The 5,139-nt window shown below is 45.1% G+C and overlaps 1 long non-coding RNA gene across 1 annotated transcript; it reads left to right on the forward strand.

The window, feature by feature from the left end:
• The first annotated feature begins 2,021 nt into the window (after nt 1–2,021).
• On the forward strand, nt 2,022–4,416 carry LOC144365800 (uncharacterized). Its single transcript, XR_013424560.1, has 2 exons — nt 2,022–3,094; nt 4,154–4,416. It is a non-coding gene; the product is annotated as an uncharacterized LOC144365800 (long non-coding RNA).
• The last annotated feature ends 723 nt before the right edge of the window (nt 4,417–5,139 follow it).

The raw sequence follows: 5,139 nt of genomic DNA on the forward strand, positions 1-5,139 counted from the left end.
ACACAACCTGGTTGGTAGTATTGTTTTCCTGTTGAGTACTATTCAAGTTTTAACAACAATCTGAAGAAGACAAGACATCACACTTGACTTCCTGTTAAGTGTTCTCTAAATTTTCTCACAATTTTTACATGCTGTTGGGGATGCATCTAGAGCAGGCCCTTCCTAGCTACCCCTGCTCATGTGCTGACTAGAGTGGGGCCCTGCCCTGCTCCACTCTGCCCCATGACTTTCTCATGAAGCAGAAGCCACTGTGGTCCCCATTTTCCACAGGTGTAAACTGAGTCTCTTGGAGGCCCAGTGCACTGAGGTGATGCAGCCAGACTTGAACTCCATGGCTCTGGCCTCTGCACCAGCCTCCTCACTACTTCAGGGAGTCCCAGTCTAGCCCAAGGGCCTCTGAGCTAGGTGACCCTCTGCCGCAGGAGCTGTTCAATGCACTGTGTGTTCAGCAGCAGCCCAGTCCTAGGGGACAGATATGTTTCCATCTTTGTGCATGTGTGTGCATGTGTGTGTGTGTGTGTACACATATTGGAACTGCATGGGTCAACTGTTGCCACAGGGACCGCCAAGAGCAGGTCCTTGCCCCATGCATGGCCATAAAATGTCTCTAATGTTGCTAGGGTCCCCTAGAGAGCCAGTGCACTGTTGGTTGAGAAAGATGCATTATGGAGCATCTTGTCCATCTAAAGAGTCCACAGGCACCATGACCACAGTGGAGCTGCACAGACAGCTGTGAGGAAGAAAATAGCTCGAGATCTCGTGGCCTGCACAGCACTGTCTTCAGAGTCTGGTGGCTTTCCTTCCAGTTATTTGTCTATGCATCTGCTTCACAAAATAGGACGCTGCTTAAACGATAATACATTTCATTCAGTATTACATGAAGAATAATATCCCTACCATTAAATACATTTCAGAGACTATAATTTTAATATTCCTTACCATTCCATTTTATGGCTATCAATTTAATTGAAAATTATATCATTATTGAAATTTAGGCAGTCTGCAATGTTTCATTACTATGTGTTACATAGAATTAATGCTATATTTATTCTCCTATCTTATGTGTACCTTTAATTATTTTCTTAGGGAAAATCTTAGAAAAATGATTTCTAGGTTAATGTATGTTCCTAATTTTTTTAAATTTCATCATATGTTTTCATACATGGCATTCCTGAAATTTTGTTCCTAATTAAAATTCCAGCAGAAATGAATCAAGCAACTATTTTACTACACCTCTGACCATGTGGGCAAAATCTCCGTCTGCACTTAAAGTAGGAGACAATAGAAGGAATCTCATTCTCATTCTTAGAAATATAGTCCTGTGATGTTTTAGATTTTACATGCCCATAATCAGGAAAATCAAGAGGCTACTAGTGTGTGTGTGTGTGTGTGTGTGTGTGTGTGTGTGTGTGTGCTGGGATTTTTTTCAACCAAGGAATGTTCATAGCTAGGAATGAGATCAGCATTCATTATAAAGAAAGAAAATTTCCAATGGAGAGAATAAAGTAAATATGGAGAGAGAAGGAAATTTAATGTTATAATATACACTAAAATATTTGAATGAACATATAAATATGAAACATAGTAATTGAGTAGAATAATAATGGAGAACAGCAAGTTTGGTGCCAGTGAGGAACCACTATATCTGCCTGGGGCAGTTTGAGACACTTTATATTGCAATAGCTCGTGATTTAGCTTTGTGTTTTTGCTTGGTGGTGTGTGCACATAGGCTTTGTGTGGCTTGTGTACTGGCTCTTAACTTTACAGTGAGCCACACAAGGCACATTCCAGCAGCTCTGCTTAGCTCTGTGCAGAAGTTTGTGGAAATGCTGCGAAAGCACCTACTTACTGCCTTATGAGTCTGCCACAGTTCTCTCTCTCTCTGTTTATGGCTTGTAGAAATGTCCTGGCCAGAAGGCAGTAAAAAAAAAAAAATAGTAGCCACTCCTAGGGTCTTTGGGAATGAGGGATAGAAGGGTTCCTAGTTCTTCCCAGGAGAGAATTAACTAAGTGGAGGACCACATAGTTGTTTGTCTCTTGACATTCCCGAGGAAGGCACCAGAGGTGGGCTTGCCACTTGAGAAGGGGTGTGCATGCTGGAGATGCAGGCTTGGAACTAGACCACGGGCTCAGGGGCAAGCCTAGCTCCTCAGTGTGACCAGGGTTAAAACACTGTTTGAGCATGGCCACCTTGGCAAGCAGTCATGCCCTGGGAAGTCAGAGCCACGTGGACACCCTATGTTTGGAGCAGAGAGGTCTTTGGGGATGAGGGCAATTGAGAGACCCGATATGGAAATCAAGGCCATGGTGGGCAAAGACCAAATGGGAAGACAGAGATGTCAACAGCTCTCTTACCAGTTATTGACACCCCCCCAGGCTTACTCTTCTTGTCTTTGAAATCAGAAGAGATGAACTTGACCCTTGGGTTTGGGGCAAGGTTGGGGTGAGATGGAGGTGTCAACAAGGAAGTACTGAATTTCTCAGTTATTTAGCCAGCGGAATTTTGAGGAGTCTTAGATTTGACTGAAGAAATTTACACCTGTTACAGAAAGATCTATATTTCCATGATTGTACATGTGTGTGTATGTGTGTGTACACATATTGGAACCGCATGGGTAAACTATTGCCACCTGCTTAGGAAAAAGGAAGAAAAGGAAAACCAGGTGATCCACTTGTGCGAGTCCCTCCCATGATTTTGCCATCCAGTGTGGACCAGGTTATCTCCCGAGACAGCACGTCAACCTTTGGCTGAAACAATATTGCAGCACCTCTCAACTATTACCCAAGAGGAGAAAGTTATAGACTCACTCAGCTGTTAAGCCTTTGCTTGATTAAGTGCCTGGCTGCAGAGCTTATTTTCTGCTTCTCCGCATTCACAGTCCATCAACCATGATAGCCAAGCACTGGAACAGATTTTGTGGTTCGTTGGGCCACGGTGATCTATGGTGCCTATGGCTGGGAAGTTGCTCCTGAGCTCGGAGAAATCCTGAGGTGGAGAAGAAAGCCATTAGGATTGGACTTGACGAAACTTGGACAGCTTCAAGTCACAAGATTCCACTCACTAATCCCAGTTCTACTTGCCGGGGGAGCACAGGTAATCTTTCCCTGCCGGGCAGCCTGTGAACTTTGATGTAACTGATGCACTCTCCAGTCTCCCAATTAATGTCCTAAGCAATGAACCTGTTTTCTGCCTGTGTGTGAAATGCATATCGCTACATTTATAAGGATAAACAGTGCATCAAGATAGATTTGGGGGCAGAGAGGAAAGAATGTGTGTTTTCCGTGGTTTTACACATTGGCTTCTCCCAGGATGACTGAAAAGTTATTGTCTTGTCCTGTTGAAGTCCAGCCTTGTCATTAGTCAGTGACAGCCTCAGAGTGACCTGGAAACCAGGTGTTTCTGCTATGCTCTCCAGGTGCTAAGTGAGTGGGGCTTCTCTTCCACGGGGCCAGCCCAGGGTCCCTTAGTTTTAGGATTACTTTGCTATTCACAAACCTCCTATTAGAAAGGAACATGGGTGTGGTGTGAAAGCAAGGGGAGAGGAGCTCTTGTGGGCCCTCTGGACCACCGTGCTTTTCTTTGAAGTCCAGATCTGGCTATGCTGGTGTTGATGCTGCTCTCTCCAACAAATGAACCCACAGCTTTGGACTTGGTTCATGTCACTGCCCCCTGGGGTCTCCCCCTTGCTGCTGGCCTTCCTGCCTGTCTGGCCTGGAGTACTAATGTATGGTTTGGACCTTGATTTGATCTTACTGTCCCAGCGGTAGTGTTGGAGACATGTCCATCTGCTTAGCAACTCTGACACAATATGAAAACCTATTACAAGGGAGCTGTGCAGAGTGAAGGATAAACTTTCATGAGATCTGCTCGATGCTAAAATGATTCCTTGAAAAGGGAAAAATGAGATAAATATTCCTGACCTTTTAAAACCAGACACTAGTTAGATGGCTATACTTCCTAAATTGGCATTGAAATGATGTATATAATTGAGGTGCTTCGTCCTACTTTGCAGATGTGTGGTTCCCCAGGGAGTGATTTTGCCTCCCAGGGGACTCCTGCAAGGTCTGGAGACATTTTAGATTCCCACAGCCAGGGTGGGTGCTAGGAGCATCTGCTGAGCAGAGTTCAAAGCTGCTGTTCACTCTTTTTCAGTGATCAGGACGCTACCTACCAGAGAGTGTTCCTCCTCAAAAGTCAGCAATGCCAAGGTGGAGAGACGTGGATATAGATGAAGATCAAAGGGCTCAGCATATGCTCATATGCATGGCTATTTTGAGACTTTGGATGGACTCCGGAAAATAGTCCCTTTGATTTTTTCTGACATTAACATTCAAAAATCTGAGACTGGAATAATTGAGCAAAAATATTGACATTTTCTCTTTATTAAATTTATATTCTATCTCATTTTACATTTATACATTGTTCCATAGTCTTTTATTACAATTCAAAAGAAACCCACAAAAGGTTAGTTGTTTTACTCTATAATTGTTTGATTATTGGAGGTCACTGCCGTATGGAAAGCTCTTACCTATATACATGATTTCTCTACTTCTTTTGATTTGGACCATGGAACCATGGTATGAAGATGTGAGAAGTGGAGGGAAGCTCCTTTGGAGCTGAGACCCTACGGGGCCAGGAAAGGGAGTCAAATTCCTGAGGTTGGGAATTTTGCAAAGAATACAAAGGCATGTGGCTCCCAGTTCTGGAGGCCGGGAAGTCAGAGCTTGGTACCACACCAGGTGAGGCCTCCTCCTGTGTCACGACATCACATGATGACACAGAGCAAGTGTGAGCCAGCACAGACCTCTTGATCCTTGGAGGCCACAGTGCCATCACGGGGTCACAACCTCACGACCCCATCTGACCCCAATGACCTCCCTCCTGAAGGCTGCACCTCCAAATATCATCAGCACACGTTTCTCCCGAGCTCAGCACACGTTTCTCCCGAGCTCAGCACGGCCCAGAGGGGAGGCTCGGGGAAGTGATCAGATCACGTGGGCTCGGCCTTCGTCAGTGGACGGGTCCATTGGTACCTTGATCAATCCACTGGGAGGCCGTGGAAACCGTGGGCAAGGAGCATGTTTGGGGCAAGCAGGTCACTGGGGGCATGCCCTGGAAGGGTATTTCTGATCCCTACC

Source organism: Ictidomys tridecemlineatus, chromosome 1, assembly GCF_052094955.1.
Source record: "Ictidomys tridecemlineatus isolate mIctTri1 chromosome 1, mIctTri1.hap1, whole genome shotgun sequence".
Classification (NCBI taxonomy): domain Eukaryota; kingdom Metazoa; phylum Chordata; class Mammalia; order Rodentia; family Sciuridae; genus Ictidomys; species Ictidomys tridecemlineatus.